This window comes from Papio anubis, chromosome 10, assembly GCF_008728515.1.
Source record: "Papio anubis isolate 15944 chromosome 10, Panubis1.0, whole genome shotgun sequence".
NCBI lineage: Eukaryota > Metazoa > Chordata > Mammalia > Primates > Cercopithecidae > Papio > Papio anubis.
Window position 1 is genome coordinate 13061369 of NC_044985.1, and position 23058 is coordinate 13084426.

The 23058-nt window shown below is 35.2% G+C and overlaps 1 long non-coding RNA gene across 4 annotated transcripts in view; it reads left to right on the top strand.

The window, feature by feature from the left end:
* The window catches only part of LOC110740845, a 551890-nt gene that overhangs the window by 374338 nt on the left and 154494 nt on the right, over positions 1–23058 (top strand). For 2 of the 4 annotated variants that reach the window (XR_002516034.2, XR_002516035.2), the window contains exon 6: positions 4370–4492. This is a non-coding gene — a long non-coding RNA (uncharacterized LOC110740845). Of the gene's footprint in view, positions 1–4369; positions 10373–23058 lie in introns of those variants that run through there. The other 2 variants (XR_004176478.1, XR_004176477.1) reach the window with 2 other exon arrangements.

The following is a 23058-nucleotide window of genomic DNA, read 5'->3' on the forward strand; positions in this document are numbered from 1 at the left end:
AATATTCAGAAACTTACAGTGTTTAATGACACCGACAAATTCTGAGGACAGGAAGAATGACAACAACGCGAAACTAGAGAAGCAAAGAACATTTAGTGAAAGTCATTTATTTTCTAAGCAATGAAGTCATTTGTCTCCATCCAGCAGTGTATCCATTGATCTGCTGGTTTCCTCTGGGGAAGGAAGAAAAGCAATAATCCATGGTCAGAGGGGAAAGGGGCCCCAGACACACAGATCTCACCTGCTCTGGCGGGTGTGCTGGCCTGTGGGTTTCTCTGGCAGCTTTGAAAGATGAATTACGGGCAAAGGTGTGGACACCTCTGTACTTTATGCCATTTTCTTTTCTTTAACTTTTTTTTTTTTTTTTTTTTTTTAGGTTCAGGGGTAGATGTGCAGGTTTGTTATCTAGGTAAACTCATGTCACGGGGGTTTGGTGTATAGATTATTTCATCATCCTGGTACTAACCCTACTACCTGAAAGTTATTTTTTCTGATCCTTTCCCTCTCCCTACTCTCCAATTTCAAGTAAGCCCCTGTGTCTGGTGTTCCCCTGTTTGTGTCCATGTACTCTTATCATTTAGCTTCCACTTAGAAGTGAGAACATGCAGTATCTGGTTTTCTGTCCCTACACTGGGATAAGGATAATGTTGTTTAGGATAATGACCTCCACCTCCATCTGTGTTCCTGCAAAGGACATGATCGTCTTCTTTTTCAAGGATGTCTTATGCCATTTTCTAAAGCTGCAGATTGTTCTTGCCTGAGGAGGGTAAGATAAAGTTTCCCCCACTCCAGCAGGAACTTGTAATCTGTATGTACACCTGTGTTGAAAGGCTAATACCACTTAAAATTTTTAACATACATTTTCCCTTATAGCACTTCTTTACTTTTTTCTTCAACAGTAAAAGAATCTAAAATATTATGGATATATGAGAAGTATAGAGACAAACATAATGGCTCCGTTTACCCCACGTAACTTTATCCAATCTTTTTAAAGAACGTTTTACTAAAACAGTTTCCTCCTGTATTTCTCTCTCTGCACCCATTTCCTTCCCATTCTCCTTTCCTACAGATGATCCTTGACTGATTTTTTGGGTATGGTATTCATGCACGCTTTTACACTTTTTTTTTTTTTTTTAAGATGGAGTTTCGTTCTTGTTGCCCAGGCTGGAGTGCAGTGATGCGATCTCGACTTACTGAAACCTCTGCCTCCTGGGTTCAAGTGATTCTCCTGCCTCAGCCTCTGGAGTAGCTGGGATTACAGGCACCTGCCATCACGTCCAGCTAATTTTTTGTATTTTTAGTAGAGGCAGGGTTTTATCATGTTGGCCAGGCGGGTCTCAAACTCCAGACCTCAGATGGTCCACCTACCCCAGCCTCCCAAAGTGCTGGGATTACAGGTGTGAGCCACTGCACCCAGCCACTTTTATACTTTTATCTACTTATCTATATGCCCCCAAATAATATAAACCTTTTAAAAATTATAGATTATTACATGTGTTACTCTATAACCTAGGGTTTTTGTTTAATGTTATGTTTTTGACACTTGGTTATTATCAATTATATGTAATTGGTTATATTTTACCACTATTAATATATAAGGATATTATTGGTTTGTAGCAATCTTGTTAAATGTTAATGTCAACAGTTTATCTGTATATTCTCTTGAATTTGTTCTAGTAATAATCATAAATTTGTACAAATTGATATTTTTGTCCTAATTTTTAAATCTTGACATCGTTATTTTGCTTTCTTTTGACTTATGGCATTGGTCAGAATCATTGGTGTAATATTGATTCTAAAATGGAAAACAGAATAGAAAGGGCAGGGGGCATCTTTATTTCCTAGTCTGAATGGGAACATTTTGAAGTTTCACTGTTATACAAATATCAAGTAGAGACTTTTGATGTCCTTTATCAGGTGAAAACACTGCTTTGCCATTCTTAATTTACTCAGAGTTTAGAGTTTTATTATAAATGGCTGTTGCATTTTATTGAATACTTTTTCCTGTGTGCATTGAGAAGATATGATTTTTCCTTTTTACTCTCTTAATATGATGCCAATAAATTTTCTGATGTTGGAACATGAATTTTACTTTTTCTATGGTGAATTATACGTAAGAGTACTTTATGTTAGAATTTTCATTTTTAACAGTCTCATTAAACATTGCAACAAAAATACACCGTTTCTCAGAATAAATATTACAAATTTATGCAGGACATCTATGAGAAAAATACAAAACGTTTTTAAAGGACATCAAAGATTACTTGAGTATATAATAAAATTTAAGATTATAAATAATATTTACAAGATGTAATAAGTAATAAGTATAATAATTGAAATTAGTTAACACATTTTCTTTACTTTCATCTCATTTTTAATACATCTTATATTTTTGTAGTTTCTGCAATGGTTTTTAATACAGGAGAGATTATTTTATTGTTTTATAGCCTGATAAACTTCACCTGTAAAACTGCCTGGTCCTAGTGCCCCTGAACTTTACTAAATGTGTTAGAAAGCTCTTCTTTTGGTTTTGGATGCATGAAGATGGATAAAGAGTTCATTATTCTGTTTCTGTGTTATGTCTGACCACTTAAGGAAACTCTGGATTCAGGTGCCAGAGTTTGATATATGCAATAAAAGGGGATAAATACCCTGGCAGGAATGAGGGGTCAAGTAGGTTTACAGCATATTTACGGCAATAACTTATTAGGCTTTTCTGGCTTACCAGCCACGTATTTATTGGAATTCTATTTTTATAAATTATTAACATATGGAATTAATAAGTAAAATAGTATAAGCCTTCTCTGTATGGGATATGTACATACTAAATGCATATATAGACACACACACATATATATGATATACACATACCATATTTATTTAGAAAGTGTATCCTGGAAGACAAAACAATAGTATGCAGATAAATAAAATGTGGGCTGAGTGCAGTGGCTCACACCTGCAATCCCAGCACTTTGGGAGGTCAAGGCAGGAGGATTGCTTGAGCTCAGGAGTTTGAGACTAGCCTGGAAAATAAAGTGAGACCTGTCTCTACCAAAAATACAAAAAAAAAAACATTGGCCAAGCATGGTGGCGTGTGCCTGTGGTCCCAGCTACATGGCAGGCTGAGGCAGGAGGATCACTTGAGTGAAGGAGGTTGGGGTTGCAGTAAGTTTTTTTTTTTTTTTTGTCACTGCAGTCTAGTCTGAGTGACAGAGTGAGACCCTGTCTCAAAAGAAAAAAAAAAAAGAAAAAGTAGAGGGGAACTCTTTATATGAAGTAAGCTGATCTGGGTTCAGCTTGTTAGTAATTGTAGCTTGTTAGTAATTAGCTATGTGGCCATGGCTAAGTAACTTTTATCTTCTTAACTCCAGTTACTTCAGCTGGAAGTGAGAGAGTTGAAAACAATGCTTTACGATTGTGCTTTGCGGAGTCTTAAAGGATTCTGTAAAGGAATTGTCATCATTCAGGATTCCAAGCATAGCCAACTTTCCTTCAACCAATGAATGCCTTAGTACGTGTCAAGCTCTGCCCTGCCTACTTCATAGGTATTAACTGATTTAGTTTAATTTAATCTTCACAACTCTACAACTACGTAGTATGATTTTCTGCAATTTGCAGACAAGGAAAGCAGGACAGTGGTAGGTTAAGTAACTTGCTCAGGGTAACCTAGCTAGTAAGTGGTGGGATATGGTTCCAGGGCCTCTGATCTCAAGTCCTATGCTGTACTGAATATTTTTCCTTGTAATCTTTACCTTGAACAAAGTGTCTTGCTGGTAAAATGTTGAAAAATATAGAGACATAAAAATCTCTACAATTCCATAATTTAAAATGCGCTGGCTCATTATGGAAAAGAGACCACTATCAATCCTGCACCTGAAGAAGACTCTGCTCTGGCTTTGGTGTGATGGCCATCTGGTGACTCAGAAGGAGGTGGTCCAGTCTCCTTCCTCTGGAGCAATCAGAGCTTCTCTAGCCCATGAATATCTATGTTAACAGTCTTCATCCTCATCTTTAACCGCCTAATTTTATTGGTCTTCCTGGTCTTTCTGAAATTAAGAAACAGTGAAGGAGTAAGAAAAAAAAGTAAAAATGTGGAAATGTAAGCCAGACAAAAGTAAGGGCTTTTTTTCAGAGCTGAATGTAAGTCTCAGCTTTGCCAACAATTGTTAGGTCTGTGACCTTGGGAAAGTAAATTAATGTTTGGTTACTTCGGCTTCTTTATTTTAAAAAAGGGACTCATGGTACCACTTACTTCACAAGGTTGTCATGAGCATTAAGAAATAAAATGTGTACGAATGTTCCAATGCAATACGTGGTATACCACTGATGCTTAATAAATATTATGTCCTCTCCCTTTTGCCTTTCACAGAGGAGATTGTGTACCAGCGGTTTTATTTCCTCAATCAGCCAAGCTGGAGGCTGGAATTTACGAAATGTCTCCTGCTAGAACTACCCTCGTCTGATTTTTGTGCCAGTCATCTGAGTAAGCTAGGTATTTGTTTCTTTTCTTGTTACATTGCTGTAGATTTCTCTCTAATTTACAGTTAATTGAAAAGTCAGATCCTTATGTGCTGTGCTCTCTCCATCCTGGATATGCTTCTGACCCACTATGTTTATTCTACAGCACTTGCTCTCAAATTTTCTTGTTCTTTTTGAGTAATACATGTTCCCTTGAAAATAGTCTCCAAAGCAGTGTAGCTGGAAGCTGAGCACAGATCTTAGTCCCTGACTGGTGAGAAATGAAGATCCAATTGTCATGAGCTGAAAATCTCTCCCGTAGATATATTCAGTGATGTTTTATCTTTACTTTAACGGAGGGGATACACTGTAGAGAAAAATCCTTCTTTTAGGTGGAAGGTATACTATGAATTGATCAAGGACACATACGTATTTAGACCCTTTTCAAGGACAAAGTATAACTGTTGCATTGTGATTCTAAGTGACAATGACACAGTTGTTTAATTGCCTGGATGGCTGAGGACACATGCTCTAATCACAATATGATTAAACTAAAAATGTCATGTACAGCCTTATATTTTCCAGGATCCTTTATATGGATGACAACATACATTGCAGAGTGGATCTTACCATTGATTAAACTTATAGACAACATTGTTCTTTAATTTAACTCATAGTTGTTGATTGCCTACTTTGTGTCGGGCACCGTGTGAGGTTCTGAGGAAGCACAAGTCCCCAAAAACCACAGCCACTGTGCTCCAGAGGGAATTCTCTGTTGCTTAAGAATCAGGGCTATAGAAAAACTGTCTTAACCTGGAGGAACCCAGGAAATACTTCACTCCAGATTTATTTTTGAAGAATATACTGCAGGTCAAACTTCATCAAACCAAGAGATAACTAGGACAGTCTCATCAAAAGGAATGGTAATGAGCATTAGATATATTTAATATACGTGTAAGGTTAATTCAAAAGCAGATACATGAGTGGAAGAAGAGGAAGTAAATGTAATGTATTCAGAAAATAAAACAGAAATAATTCAATTTAAAAATCAGAATGGAAGGAAGAAAAGGGCACATAGGATCATCTCTTAGTGATTGCTACATTGAATGATAATTATAAGCAGAAGTGAAAGGATATTACTTAAAGCTGATAAACCAAGAAGTAAAACTTAGGTTTTCCTCACTAAAAGCATATAAAAAAGTAGTTAATGTAACCTAATACCCACTGTAAATATAACTTAATACCATCCAGGTTGAGACCAAACTTTTTAGTCACATAATAATATAAATACAAATGCTTTAACTACTTAAAGGAAACAATTTTCAAATTGGCTTAGCAAAAAATAAACAAAAAAAGAAACAACAACAATAACGAAAAACTTCAGCTCTATGCTATAAACAAAAGGCATGCCTAAAACAAAGTGATTCAGAAATGTGAGAAAATAAAGGCACGGCTAAATGTGTACCATATAAATGGAAACAATAAAGAAATAGGGATTGCAATCCTGATATCAGACAATATAAAATTCAGGCCCAAAAGCAGTATAAGAGATAAAGAAGAGCATAGTTATACTACTTAAGATAACAATGCAAAGTAATGCTAGAACAGCTATGAATACGATGCATCATGTAATATGGCATTTGCCTTCATAAAGCAGAAACTACAGGAGCTATATAAGCAGAAACTGACTAAAACAAATAAAAATAATAATAGGAAATTTTAAGAACTAATTCTAAGTTCAAGACAGATCAGGTAAAATAAAAAATAAGTAAGCCTATTGAAAGCCTAAACACAAGGTCAATGAGTTATGTCTGCTGTGTTTGAACTGGCCCATACAGTATGGCAGGTGAAAACTGATTCTACACATCTTTTCCCAATTCCATATTCAGTTGACAGTATATGGTAGTCATCTGAAACTGGCCATAGTGCCCAACAGAAATTGGCAAAATGCTATAATTAGGGCTTTTCTTTTCTTTTATCCTAGGGGCTAGTTTACTAGAATACCTATGGACATATACCAAATGTACACTCTTTGATAGAAAACACCCCTTCTTTTTAAGTACACATAAAATATTTTGTAAAACATAATATACTAGACACAAAACAAACTGAAAAAAAGAAAACAAAATAAATTATAAAACAAAATTACCCGTCTATCAAAACATTCTTGGATAATAGAGAAAATACAAAACATATATGCAATAAAAAATGAAAATAAAAGCATAGTATGTCAAAATTTATAGGATGCAATTGAATCAATTATCAGATAAAATTTCATAGCTTTTTATACTTATATTAATAATAAATTTCACTCATATAATGAATAAAAAACTATATTCAATTCAAAAACTTGTAAAAGAAAATTAGTTAATGCACAAGAAGAAATAATAAAAATAACAGAAGAACTAGTCAAAGTATTAGTCATTTGGAAAAAAAATTTTAAAAAGTAGATAACCCAAAAACTAATGTCATGTTGAATAAAAGGAAAATGCACATATAAACAGAATATAAAATAAGAAGGAAAAGAGGAAATTAAAATTGTGTGTCATATAAACAAATTTGAAAACCTGGATTAAAATAAGATTTTGCTACATATATACAAGTTTTAAAAATTGACCCCCGTATGGATTAAAGCCTTAAATATGCAAATTTCCATGAAAACAAAAAGAAGAAGCAAACAATAGCAACAATAAAATCTACCCTCCAAAACTGCTTCAGACCCAGATTGTTTCATAGGAAAATTTTACCAAAATTTCAGACTAGGTAATCTCAATGCTAAATAGATATTTCCAGAGTATAAAACAGTATTTACACAAGGAAAGTACAACATTGATATTAAAATCTCAGGAAGTAACAGAAAAAATAAAACTACATACCAAATTGATTTTAATTTTGAATTGCAATGGGAAAATATTTTTAAAAATAGTAATATAATATTATGCCATTTATAATTAAGCCTCATTTACAACCAAATAACTCAGTTTGCATCTTCTCTTATCTTTTGTGCTATTGTTATCATGAAGTTTACTTCTACATGTTATAACTCCAAAATACGTTGTTATTTTTGCTGTCATGAGTCAATTTGTTTTTAAAGAATTAAGAACATAAAAATAGTTTTTAAAATATTTACCTAAATACCTCTCAGTGTACCTTTTATGTAATCTTTAATTCTAAGATATGGACCTTAAAAAGTTTCAATGAAAAGCTCAAAGTATTTGTCAAGCCCCTCTAATTTGATAAGACTTAAACTTCAAATTGTGTGTCCATCTGTTGAAACCTCAGCTGTCTCAGACTTTCACTCATTTTTTCTTTGGTGTCTCTGGTTTCTTTAAAACATGGCCAAAGATTTGAGGAGAGTTTATATGGAGACTTTGAGGTCTTTGAGATTTCCCCATTTTGGGGATTTTCTGCTCAATTTTGTGCAACTCTGGTCATCTTAAATACTTTCTTGGATTCTTCAGACCAACAACACTGGGGCTCTTTTCTTGAAGTTTAGGTTTTCAATGCCCTGTGTCTAGGGATGCCATCTGGGGAAAAGCTGAATGAACTTGGGTCTCATTCATTGTGGTTCTTAGCTATCAAGAATCAGATCTGTAATTTCTGCCTGCAGAGATTCCAAAGAGTTATTATCATATTTCTCCCCTTGTTTTTAGTTGTTATCTGTAAAAGGGTTAGTCCAAAACAAATTACTTCCCCAGTACTGGAATCAGAAATCAGATGGTAACATATTGAATAAAAATAATTTCATGAGCACTTGTTGATAGTTAAGATATACATGTATATGTATATGCATATCTTAGATATCGATATATACTGTGTGTATGTGAGAGAGCGAGACAGAGAGAGAGAGAGAGAGAAGAAAAAAATAGCTTCTTTAAATGGAAGGAATGAACAATTTAGAAAATTGCTACTTTGTAATCTCTCCAGTGTGAAAATTACTTCAGGCACAGGCCATCAAAGATTAAAGGCTGTTAGAGAACAGAATATGTCCTTTAACCGGAATCTAACTATGACAAAACAAGTATACAAATTTTGACTACTCATCATTTCAGAAAGTAAAGAATAAAGAAGATCATGTTATTTACAATGCATTAAGAATCAGACTGATAACAGGTTGAATACAAGAATACAATATTCTAATATCTTTAAAATTGATTAGAAAACATTTGAACCTAGAATTCTATTTCTATGAATGTCCTCAAACAAACTTAAGAGCAAAGTATAAAAACGATGCTGAACATATAAGAATATAAAAAAATTTTCTGCTAGACATTTTATATGAAAATGTGTACTTTAGAGCTTCAGGAAAAAAAGAAAGAAAAATTAATTCTGGGGAACGGATGACATTAGATACAAGGAGCAGTGGCAGTTGACTATGTCCCAAAGGAAGTAATATAAATGAGAAAGAAAATTTTATATAGTTTGAATAAAATTACTTAAAAACATTTTCTTCAGTAAATTGTTATGGCATAAAATTTCAAAGTCATAGTAATAAAAATGTTGATCTTCTAAATGAGTTTTCACCACATCCTAAAGTATGAGATTAAGTTATAGATACATTAAAATTTAAACATTATGAACATTGAAAATATAAATATACTAACACAGAAAATAAGGAGTGCATTGAGCATGAGAAGGGAAGCAAAGGAAGATTACCTAGACTAAATTCCTAATTCTTGATAACAGAACATGGCTTATATATGCAAGAAGTTATGCCTTACAGAAAAGATAGACAAAATTATAAGAATAGAAGGTAATTGGATACTCTCAAGTTGGTAAATACAAATAGATGGCTAAGATAAGTATTTTATCTAAAGTCATAAACATGAAGATTAAAACAACTGAAAACTGTCTTGGCATAGTTATCTCAGTATGAGATATGAGCATGGTTGAGAGAAAGGAGTATGAACATGGTTGACAGAAAGGAAGATTCTTTCACTTCTGTTTCTTTATTCAAATTATTTTTGTTAATAAGAGCATGCATTATTTATATTATTAGAAAAGACTGTTTAGAAAGTGACTATATTGATTATGGTTATATAAACCCTGGAATACTATGCGGCCATTGCAAAGAATAAAGAGGAGCTAGATGTACGTCATCTGGCAAGATAGCAGGTGTATATTTGCTGAGTGAAAAAAGCCAAACTGCAGAAGAGAATTCCATATTCCCAGTGTGTAAAATCAACACAGATATGCAAGTGTGCATATTTACATATTTTATATAATAAAAACTTTTTGGAAAAGGAAAGAAATTAAGCTCAACGATGAGAACTCTCTGACCAAGTGTTTCTCAGAAACCTCAGCAATGACCATTAACAGCACTGCTGGCAGATTGGTTCCAACCTGAACCCAACCCAGGTCCAGTTGAGATGCTAACAGCAGGTCCCATGCAAATCTCTTCCTTTTTAATCATCAGCAGGAATACTGCACATCTATCTTCATTCTTTTACCTTTCACACACAGGGTTCTTTTGCTTGTGATGCACTAGTAGCCTACAAATCTGCCAGCTTCATATAAATTTGAACCCTTGTTTTGTCAAAAGCTTACTGAGTTCTCTCAGCTCAACTATCCAATATCTCTTTGATTGAATTTTTGATGTAGCTACTACTGGGAATAATTAAGGTACTGATTCGAGAGGTACCTTGGCTAAATAGCTGTACCTCTGCTTCCTTGCTGTGCTTGGTTTCCTTAGCTGACAAACCAGGTATCTGAGCTAGAAAACTCCTCAGGTCACTTCTTGTTTATCTGTCTATCCTCTGACTCCAGACTCTGTTTTATGTGTATCTTATAAGGGCCTTGATTTTTTAGAGACAAAGATTAGCAACTATAGGAAGACTGACAGAGAAACTACATACAAGTAGTGCTAAGAAATTCTACCATAAGCTCTTCAAATATCCAATAGAAAAAAAAAAAAGGATACGTAAGGCATGCTACATACATACTGGAATAACACCACGTGAGGAAATACGTGGCTCTCCGCACTTGTTCAAGCACATTAATTTGACAGCATGCACGATCTGTTGACTGCCTGCTGAAGTCTTCCACTGTCTGTGGCTCGTTGAGTGCACAACTGCTCTGATCGAGAGTAATTCCATGCCAAGCGGCTGGGGAATGAACAAGTTATACACAGCCAGTGAAACCTGAAGCCTCATCAGCTAATCAGTGAGTTCCGTGGGAGAGAAATTAAAGTGGAAGAAAGTGCATATTGAAAGAGGAAGGTGACGGAGGAAAGAAACGAGCTGATATTAAGAGGTGGCAAAAGTCATGTGAAAATGCATGGCATTTTAGTTAGAAACAAATGAAACACATTTGGATCCAATTGCAGAGTCCTGGACGCAGACAGGAAAATAAATTTGCTAAGGAAAGGCAATGAGAAGCTTCTGAAAGGTGAGAGAGAACTAATAAAGTAGTTTGAGAGTGCTTAATAAGTATGCTGATCATAAAATACACGAGACACCAGAGAAAACTGAAATCTAGGTTACATGGATTGTACATTTAATATCCATTTGTTGGTTGCTATATATAGGCAGATATAGCATGGTCTCTGCAGACAGAGCTTTGACTTCATATGCAAGAAGCTATGCCTTACAGAAAAGATAGAAAAAATAGTAAGAATAGAAGGTACTTAGGTGATGTGGCCAACATCACTATTTCAAACTACAGCTGGGCTTGTATGGGGATCCTGATACCCAGAAGCATTTTCTGTCTATGGAAGGCAGTGCCTAAAAGCCGAGCCACTCAGGAAAAAGCCAGCTGTGAGCTTCAATGTAGTGTCCTGTTTGGCAAACATACTTGCTCCTGTCTGCAGTCTGCACATCCCTGCCATCCCTTCCTTCTGCCAGTCATGGAATTTCAACATAAGAAAACAACAGCAGTAAGAGACTCCTAAAGAATTATTTAGTGAAATATCTTCATTTTGTGGGTTATAAAATGAAGCTCAAAAGGAACGTTTTTCCAAACCATTCAGTTAAGCTAGTGACAGGACTTGAGCTCATTTGAGTTTCCTCTCTCTCAGCCTATGGGTCTTTTAAACCTATTTACGTGGCTTCACTTTGAAACTTAGAGATATATTTCAAAAACTATCCATATTCCTTTAATAATCATTCATAATTCTTTGGAATTTACTTTTCGGCTTATTAACATTTATTCAGCAAATAATTGAGTGACTACTATATGTCCTCAGAAGCTTATATTCTGGAGTGGGAGACAGACAAAACAAACAAAAGTAGAAAATACGGTCACGTAGAGATAGGAGCTATGAAGAAAATGAAGGCAGGTTTAGGAGGCAGAAGGGAGCTATTTTAGACAGGGTTTTTAAGATTTCATGGTGGGGGATGTTTGAACACAAAGGTGTAGAATGTGAAGGAGGGAATTACACGAATCTTCCTCAAGGACACTTTTCTAAGTTTTCTTTCATTAATTTGTCCTAATTGCATCTTTTAAGACTATAATGGTATGAAGGCTGAGGTACAGTGTGCAGAACTATAATGAACAAATCTTTGTGTTTTTCTATTCATTACCTTAAATAGTTTTTTTTCGAATTTTAAACCATATTTCCTCTCACTGTCAGCATTGCTAGAACAAGACTAGATATGTCTGAAGCTCCCTGTTTGGGATTTAGGGCCCACGTTCCTCCTGTCTATTGGGTGAAATAATCTGTTGGGACATGTATTACATGGCAGTGCCAGTATGTAATACATTATTGCCCATTACATTACCTTTTAAAATATTTTCAACAGCCTTACAGGGGAAGCTTCATTCTATCTATACTACAGGTGAGGAAACTAAAGCCTATAGAGGTTAAAGGACTTCGCAGTCAGTGAGTGGCAGAACTGAGGCAAGATCCAAGTCTGCTGGAACCAGAACCCATATTTGTCCTATTGTAAGGATGCCCTGGAGGCCTACAAAGGGCACTTACAGTCCCCATACCTCAGTCAGGTGTCCCTCTTACCATAAGCCTTTGTATTCTTGCTTCTTTTTGACTGATAAAAGCAAAACTGGCTCAATTCTTTCATCTCCCATTCTGGAAGTGTAAGTTTTAATGCATTCAATGTATTTGAAAAATAAAAATATCATTCATACATTTATTCATTCATTTAACAACATAAATTGAACTTGCCTTGAACATTGACTCATGGAAACTCATTTCCCTGCCCCTGTTTTCTCACTGATTTTCTGTATATTTAGTGTGTGCCTTCCACGCACCTCATACATAGATAGAAAGGGTTCGAAAATAAATTGTGAACCAATGCCCTTCTCATTTTCCATTCTGGTTGCGGTTTGTATTTCATAAAAATGTCTTATTTCTAGATTTTATTTGGGAATCATTCTAGCTAGTCTGGAGCTAATTCGCCTTTAAAGCCAAACTGGGCTCTTCATTTTTATTTTTTATTTTTTGTAAATGGCGATGAAAAGAAATACTACTTCCAGATGAACACTGTTCATTTCCAAACTTTAGCTTCCTAGCCATGTGCTTATGACCAGTTGCTCCCAGCAGTTAGAGGAGAGGAGCTCTGATTCTGGAATTGTCCTCAGAGTTCCACTGGAGTAACCACATTGGCAGTCATTCTTTGTGATTTCAGAGGTAGTACAAGGTGAATAAACAAATTTGGATCTAAATGGTGTGACTATACAACATTAAGATAAGTTCCATGTGTGGTTTAGAAATAGTTCTAAATCCATTTCCAAAAGAGGCTTCTACAACATTTTGTGGATCGATAATATTATTTATTCCCTGCTCGGAAAGGGAATCTTTAATGTGGATGTATGAATTCTGATACCTTTTGGAATGAAGAAAAAAATCAGTCATTTTATTTGATTACCTTATACACTTTCATTATTCTTAATAAAATAATGATTAGGGAGAAGACTCAGTATCATAGAACTGTGGTCTATAGTATCTATACAGGAAGCATTGATTGATATCCATAAATCCTGGCTGGATCAAATCTGAAGAGAATGTAGGATGAAGCTGCAGAAATGGTTGATTGGTGCAGTGACTTCTGGGTGATGTCAATGAAGGGCCAATATAGAATTTATCTTTGGGATAGATAAAAACAATGTATTATTGAATTTCATCAATATCTGAGCAAACCAAGCCCCCAAACAATGGCATTCATAGATGCCGATATAATATTTCTGGTCAGACCAATGGAGCTTGACCTTTTTACAAAATCTAATTTACCTCTCTTACTACATTTCTGCTCTATTGATTTATATATAGGCTGGACTTCGCAGAAAAGAGCATGCACTTTTAAATTATTCCGCTTTGTAACAGAAACAGACTTTTCACACATGCTGCATACTGGGTAAATATTCTTTATTTCCCTTCTTCATGAAAACAAACAAACTGAGAGAAAATCCTAGCCTGTCACACTGAAATTCAGTGTTTGAACCCAACATGCCAATTCTCATTCTTGGGCCATGTGGTCCACAGTTTGAGAAGCTGTATATTTTTTAACCTTTTTTTCCAGGGAGGCTTCATCGTAATCAAAAAGAATTTATAAATACAAAATGGACATTTGTGAATATAACAAGCAAATAAAGTCATGCTCTAGGAGGAGATGGCATCAAGGGAAGAACAGTCAGCTTCTGGAAAGATTTTAAATTGCACTATACTCTGGTACTTAATACACATACATTCTATACAACTGTTAAAGATTTTCCTTTCTTTCTCCCTTCCTTCCTCTCTGCCTTCCTTCTTTCCTTCCTTCCTTCTTTATTTCTTTTTCTTTTCTTTTTTTAATATCTGAGACTGATCTCAGAAAAAGGAAGTCTGACTCTCAAGAAAATGTAACCAGAAAATGTATAAAGATGTTGGAACTGAATTTTAATAACTGTTCAATTATTAAATGCATGATATGGCCGGGCGCGGTGGCTCAAGCCTGTAATCCCAGCACTTTGGGAGGCCGAGAGGGGTGGATCACAAGGTCAGGAGATCGAGACCATCCTGGCTAACACGGTGAAACCCCGTCTCTACTGAAAAAAAAAAAAAAAATACACACACACAAAAAAACTAGCTGGGCGTGGTGGTGGGCGCCTGTAGTCCCAGCTATCCAGGAGGCTGAGGCAGGAGAATGGTGTGAACCCGGGAGGTGGAGCTTGCAGTGAGCAGAGATCCGGCCACTGCACTCCAGCCTGGGCGACAGAGCGAGACTCCGTCTCAAAACAAAAAATAAATAAATAAATAAATAAATAAATAAATGCATGATATGATATTAGGCTATATTCTATATAAACATTACCTTTCTCATCTATAAGACAATTAATACTATATATGCCACAGGGTTCTTGTGAGAAGTCATACCTAATATAATTCTTAGCATAGTCCTAGTGCCAATCAGCGATTTAATAGCTTAATTTTTTAGTGTCCTATTAGTCACTTCCATTACTTTTAACTGTGAATAATATCTTAGATATAAACACTGAGTTTTCTTGCAAAACATAAATGAAAAAAGCATCTTAACTTTCTATTTACTACATTATCACCAGTTCTTCAGAAAAGAGGCCATCTCCTTTCAACTGCTACTGAGAATGGATTCAAGCTGACTGCTAGCTAGAAAAATATGAACAACCCTCAAGTAATAGATTACTTGGCAGTGGTTCTCACAGTTTAGTGTGCAACAAAATTGCCTAATGTATTTGTTAAAGCCCTTTTTATTGCTTCCCGGAAAATCCAATTTGGCAGTTCTTCGGGAGGCCCACAGAGCTTGTTTCGAGGGAATGAGGGGACAACATTGAATTTTATGAGAAAAAGGCACTAAACAAAACTTGGTATTTATCACTTCCTGATGAAAACATTCTACATATTAGATATTGACCTTAATTTTCTTATCTAGGATAAAGATACCTATTTGTAAGAGTTGTAAAAACGTTAATTCAAGTATTAAGTGTGTAGCAGAATGCGATTTTGACATTAGTTAATGTATGAGATTCTCCATCCATCTCTATTTCATTTACCACATTCTTGTTTTTTACATTCAAAGGGTTAATCTCAGTTATACCCAGGAATGTTTTGGGTGAAGCAATTTCAAGGGAAGTTCTTCTACTTTCCCACCCCACTAGACAGAATCATTTAAATTATGGAGAGTAGGAGATGTCAGAGGAGAAACAAGAGAGTGAAATAAAAAGTTAGGAGCTCTTCTTTCCATCCTTGTAACTCTGAGCCAAGTTCTGGGGGAGATTCTAGAGCATGCTTTTTAAGTGTAGAACTCAAGTGTAGAGAAGGCCTGTGCCTCACCCTTTACACTGAAGTCAAGTGGGATAGCAATTTCATGATAAACTCCTCTATGCCAAAATGGAGTGCAATAGAATGACGGTCTGGTCCTATTACTATCTAAAATTCTAGAAGGAGGTCATCTTTCATATTTGCTACAGACAGCAAAGTAAAGGTGTGAATGATGGGGGGAGATAATTTGGGGCAGAAGTTTCTGTTCATTCAAGACAACAGCTGGAATTTTCCTAGGTTTCCTAGCACTCATAAAAGGGGACGGAGGCGTGGAGGAGAGAGAGTGACAGAGAGAGAAAGAAGAGAAAGGAGGAGAAGGAGGAGGATAAAGAAAGAGGAAGAGGAACAAGAAAAGGAGGAAGAAGAGGGGAGGAAGAAAGATGGGGAGAAGAACTGGGGAGCAGAGGAGAAAGGAGAGGAAGGGACGCTCACTATTATGCCAGAGGATGTAGTCTTGGAGAGACATGGGACTGTAGGCCAACAGTACACAACATTTCAGTGGGAGGGAGACTTTTTAACTGAAATATAAAATAGTACAATTTTGCCTCTTAAAGAACCCCAGCACAGTAGGGCATAGGTCCTGGTGCCTATTTTCTCACTTCTCTAGCTCGTCTTTTCCCCAGACATAAACCTCACCTAGGGAGAGCAAAGAGGGCAAGTAACCTGAACGGACTTACACATGACTTGAAATGAGTGAGAATTCCTTAAAGTGACAAAATCTAAGCAGGTTTGCTAAATCTGTCTATAGCAAATTTATTCTCTCTCCATAGATGAAATCTTAGTCCTAGAATTTCTTTTTATTTTTGTTTCATTTTTAGCAAATACATATCCTCTCCTGGCCATAGAACCTGCCTTCTGTTTTCACAGGTAGCCTCCAGAAAATCATTGATTAGATCAGGATTTTTGCCAGAAGGCAGAATGGGAGTTTAATCAATGAAGAGAATGAATTACCAAAAAGGCTGATTTTGGAAAATCTGATCTTGTGGAAGACAATCTGCACAAGAAGAGAATGATACAAGCCTTATGAAATTAGGTGTGTGGCTGTGGTACAGGCTGCAGCTTTTCACCAGCCTGAGGGATCCTTCTTCCCACTCCTGTCTGTTGAGCAGTTTCATTGCCTTCAGCGTAACTCAGTGATTCTCAAACCTGGCTGCACATTAGGATTACCTGGAGAACTTTTTAAGTCTAGATGTCTGAGCCCCATCTTTAGTCCTTGTGATTTAACTCATGATGCGTGCCCCAAGCCTAATTAATTTTTACAGACCTACTCCCTTCCCTCCAGCCTCCCAGTGACAGCGATGTGCAACCAGGGTAGAGAACTACTGGCTGCATCCAAACTCTGTAAAGAGCTTGGAGTTCTTCCCAACTCGTTTAGGATGGAAAAGAGTCTGCTCTCTGGTGGGGGTGGGGGAGGTAGGTGCAAGCACTAGGAGCTGTTGTGATAAGCTGCCTTTGGGGAGGTCTGATTAGGATGTCAGTAGAACACAAGGGGAGGCATTGCTCATTTGTTTTTCAGTGTGATCTCAGATGCGCTGGGGCAGATTTGCTGAATCTCTCTATAGAAAATTTGTTCTCTCCATAGATAAGATCTTAGTCCTAGAAATTATTTTTATTTTTGTTTCATTTTTAGCAAATACACATCCTCTCCTGGCAATAGAACCTGCTGCCATTTGCACAGGTAGCCTTTAGAAAATCATGAAGTCACCAAACATCTAGCTTATTCATAATACTTTTGAACTTCTGACCAATAATTCTGACTTAGCCACTGAAGACTGTACAGATTTAGCTTTATTCTCTTACTTTATTCACTTTTTTCCTCTCTCCTCTCTCCCTTTTATCTCTTCCTACTGTACCAAATGGTCATTTTCCTTTGGAATTTCTGAAAAGTATAATTTTGACCTTGAGGAACCAAAAGGGACTAGAATAAAACTGGTGGAGGGATTGGTTGGAATTGAAAACAACTGCTCTTTGGGAACAGTATTTCAGTGGTAGAACAGAGATTTCAGATGCTGTGTCACAGCAAAGGCAGGCTAGGTCTCTCTAGATTCTCTAGTCCATGTATAAAGTGACCTTCTCTCTAACAGTTACTATGCCCGACAAAGAGAATCTGCTTTAGAAAATTTATACGGACAGAAACATCACATAATGTTGTTCATGACAGTTTACAATAAGATCCATAGGTGATGATGTCAGTGAGACAGATGATATTGATAAAAGGACTTGCGCTAGAGAAGAATACACTAAAGTAAATGAGATTTTGTTAGTGTGGTGGCATTATACTTATTTTTCCATTTTAAAATGTTCTTAAATATTGCTACTTCATTGTTTCAAAAGTAAAATGAAAAAAATTCCTTTTTTTTTTTTTAGTAGAGAATGGGGTCTCATTATGTCATCCAGGCTGGTCTCGAACTCCTGGGCTCAAGCTATTCTCCCATCTCTAATTTTCCACATTCCATCATTGGTGTGAAGTAAGAATCTGTTTTTATTTTTCTCCATACAATGAGTCAGTTTTCTTTTGAGGAAATAATCTTTACATTGAGTCATGTTCCCATATATACAAGGATTTGTTTCTGAGGCCTTCTTTTCCATGGGACTATGTTTGTCTTTTTTTTTTTTTCTTGCAACTGCGATGTGCTTTTTATTACTTTGCTTTATAGTCTCATTTAACCATCAGATGGGACACATTCCCTCTCTGTTTTCTCTTGGTCAACTTAGATTTCATTAACTTTTATTTTTCTATGTTACTTTTAGAATATGTTGTCAAGTTCATAGAAAATAGAAATTTTTCTTAGGAGCACATTGAATTTTAGATAAATTTGAAGAGAATTGTCATCTTCATGATTTTAAGTTGTTCCATACAGGAGAATAAAATTTCACTCATGTATGAGACCCCCTCATATATTTGGTAGTCAGAGAAGATTTCCATATGAACCTAATGTATTTTTATTGAGTTTATTTCTAGATAATTTATCATTGTTGGTGATTATGAATGTTATCTTATTTTCTAGTTGATTAAAAATAGTGCAGAAAAAACAGTAATTTTCATACTTTAAGTCTGAAAACATTACCAAACCCTTCTGTGAGTTCTAATGTTTTACTGATTCTGTTGATTTATTTGTGCAGATAATCAGATTTTCTGCAGAAAAAATGGATATTTTATTTTTTCCTATTCTATTCTTATGAGTATTACTTTCTTTTGCTTGTCTAATTGCAATTACTACATTTATAGAACCATCTGGAGCATTAGCTAGATAGGAGCTATCCTTGTTTTTTTTTTTTGAATATGAATAAAAACCCATCTAAAGTTCACCTTTAAGTATAATATTTGATGTAAATTTTTTGTTATATGATCTTTTTAAGTTAAAGAACACCTATTGTATTCCCAGCTTGCTTTGAACTTTTAAAGTATTGAAATTTCATCAAATACTATCACTGTATATGTTGAATTAATGATCTTATTCACATTGATAGATTTTCTAATGTCAAAGCACTTTTGCATTCCTGAAATGCATTCTATTTGATCCTGATGTATTAATTTTTAACCAGTTTTAGCTTTAATTAGCTAATAATTAGTATCAGTAAGCAATTTCATGATTCGGGGGTCTATGCACATAAATTAGTTTAGAATTAGTGTTCATATGTTTCCATATTTTTAGCACGCAGCTGCATACAACAGTGTTTCATTTTTGAAACTAATCTTTATGAAGTAATTTTTATATCTTTCTGTTTTCATTTTTTGTTTACATATTCACTTTTTTTTTTCTTGAATTCTCTTTTCAGAGATCTTCCAGATGCTATTAATCCCTTCAAATAAATCACTTTAGTTTTGTTGATCTCATGCATCTTCTGTTCTCTTAGTCATTGATTTCTATGTTTTCCATTATTTATTTCTTGTTGCGGGAAGTCAGGGACCCTGAATGGAGGGACCAGCTGGAGCCATGGCAGAGGAACATAAACTGTGAAGATTTTGTTTTAATATGGATATTTATCAGTTCCCAAATAATACTTTTATAATTTCTTATGTCTGTCTTTAATCTCTTAATCCTGTTATCTTCGTAAGCTGAGGACGTACGTCACCTCAGGACCACTGTGATAATTGTGTTAACTGAACAAATTGATTGTAAAACATGTGTGTTTGAACAATATGAAGTAAGTGCACCTTGAAAAAGAACAGAATAACAGCGATTTTTAGGGAACAAGGGAAGATAACCATAAGGTCTCACTGCTTGTGGGGTCAGGCAAAAAGAGTCATATTTTTCTTCTTGCAGAGAGCCTATAAACGGATGTGCAAGTAGGGAAGATATCACTAAATTCTTTTCCTAGCAAGGAATATTGATATTAATACTCTGGGAAAGGAATTCATTCCTGGGGGGAGGTCTATAAATGGCCACTCTGGAAATGTCTGCCCTATGCGGTTGAGATAAGGACTGCGATATGCCCTGGTCTCCTGCAGTACCCTCAGGTTTACTAGGATTGGGAAACTCCATCCTGGTAAAGTTTTGGTCAGACCTGCTCTTGAACCCTGTTTTCTGTTAAGATGTTTATCAAGACAATATGTGCACTGCTGAACATAGACCCTAATCAGGAGTTCTGCCGTTTGCCGTTTGTCCTGTTTCCTCAGAAGCATGTGATCTTTGTTCCACTTTTTGCCCTGTGAAGCATGTGATCTTTGTGACCTACTCCCTGTTCATACACCCTCTCCCCTTTTGATACCCTTAATAAAAAACTGCTGGTTTTGAGGCTTGGGTGGGCATCATGATCCTACCGATATGTGATGTCACCCCTAGTGGCCTAGCTGTAAAATTCCTCTCTTTGTACTCTTTCTCTTTATTTCTCAGTTGGCTGACACTTATGGAAAATAGAAAAAACCTATGTTGAGATACTGGGGGAGGGTTCCCCCGATAATTTCCTACTTTAATTTTGGGTATATTTTTGTTCATTTTTCCTGCTTTAAAATGTTAATACTAAGCCCATTTGTTTCCAATCATTTCCATTTCCCAGTAAATATACTGAAAACTATAAACTTTCTTCCAAATACTGCTTTAGTTGAGTTATATACATTTTGACTTAGTGTTCTTTTAGTGATTACTTTTAAGTGTTTTGTAATTTATTGTTGAAGCCCATATTATTAAACAATATTTTATTTAGTTTTGAGACATTGAGAATTTTTATCTTTTATCTTTTTTCTTTTTCACCACTATTAATTTTTATGTTAATAATATAGGAACAGAGGATATAGTAGATATGGTGTTTATTCTTTGAAATTTATTAACAGTTCCTTTTGTTACCTAGTGGATGAGTAATTTCTTTGAGAAGTCAATAAATTATAAAAAAATAGTATTCAAATTATTCTAAGTATGAATATTCTGGTATCCAGATTGTCTGCCTTCTTGCTATTTTTGCCTGCTTCACCTATTATGTTCCAAGGAGAATGTGTTACAATAATATTTTTATTGATTTAGTTTCTTCTGAATTTTTCAGTTATTGCTTGATGTGATTTGAGACTATATTGTTCAATGTATCATATTCATAATGAATTTTATTTCAGGAATAATCTTTCCTTATTTATATATAATGTACTTGTTCAGCCTTGTAACTTTTTTTGTTTTGAATTATTTATTGTCAGATATTAAAATTAGTTTTTTAACATAATTTTCAGATATATTTTTTCATTATTTTCCATTTTCTCATCACCTTCCATTCTTTTGACATATTTCAGAAGACATATTTTTGGTTCTTTTTTTTTATTGTTTGTTTAATGCCCTCTGGGAATCAATGTCTTTTGATGGGCAATTTACCCTATTTTTTTTTTTCTGATTTCTTAAATATTATGTGTTACATTTGCTATCTTATTTTGTATTTTTTATTTTCTGTACTTTTTAATTCTTTTCGTCTTTTCACTAGACAGAACATATTTTGTTCTAATTGTATGAATGTTAAGTACTGTGTATCATCTGGGGTTGCTGCCAATCCAAATATACCTGGCCTATTCCTTTGTTCCCTTTCTGCTGACCAGACAATGCAGTGTCTATTGTGACTCTCAGGATAGTACACAAATCAGGTTGAGATGAAGAGCTGAGCACATGAGGTGAGTGCCAGACTGGTAGGCCCTGAGCCTTGACTCCTTCTCTCTTTTCTTCACAATCAAGACTAGAGGATTGTACTCTAAGGAGGTGACATTCTGCCAGTGCTCCTTCTTTGAAAGAGCTTAAGGAGGTGAATTGTTTGGTGTCATGGCAGCAAACAAATGTGTGTAATTAGCATTCTTGCCTGGGGCAGATTTTCTTCTACTTTTTTAAACTCAAAGGAGAAATGCAAACTAGGGCCTAGGCTTTCAAACATGTCTAAATACACTGTACCTTAAAAAGGTAGCCAATAGTCCCAGGGCTGCGTAAGTTATCAAGCAGAATTAAATTAATATCTGAGAAGTACAATCACTGTAAAAGAAAGAAAAGAATAATAAATAACATATGCCAGATGAAGAAAGGTAACTCACCTATATAGATTAATAATATGAAATAAACACACTAATTATCTTCAAAAGAACATATTGGTACTATGAAGCAAAATGAAGAACTTTTAAAAAGCATATCAGTCGGGTTGGTGGGAATGTAAATTAGTACCACCACTATAGAAAACAGTTTGGAGATTCCTTAGAGAACTAGAAGTAGAATTACCATTCAACCCAGCAATCCCACTACTATCTACCCAAAGGAAAATAAGTTGTTATATGAAAAAGACACGTTTACACACATGTTTATAGTAGCACAATTTGCAATTACAAACATATGGAACCAACATAAGTGTCTATCAATCAGTGAGTGGACAAAGAAAATGTGGTATATATACAGCATGGTATACTACTCAGCCATAAAAAGAAACAAAATAATTTATTTTGCAGCAACTGAGATAGAACTGGAGGCCATTATTTTAAGTGAAGTAACTCAGGAATGAAACACCAAATATTGTATGTTCTCACTTAGTGGGAGCTAAGCTATGAGGATGCAAAGGCATAAGAATGATGGTCCTTGGAGACTCGCAGGGGGATTTTTGGGAGAGGGGTGAGGGATTAAAGACTACATTTTGAATATAGTGTACACTGCTCTGGTGATGGGTGCATTTAAATCTCAGAAATAACCACTAAAGAACTTATCCATGTAACCAAAAACCAACTGTACACCAAAAGCTATTGAAATAAAAACAAAAATTTTATATATATATAAAATATATATATCAGTTGGAAACATTGGATATGAAATATAAAGTAACAGTGATAGAAAATACATTATCGGATAAATGAAATAATCAAGTCAGCTAAAGAACAAACCAGTGTTTTGGAAGTTTTTTTAGTTGACTCAGTCTTCTTGTAGGCA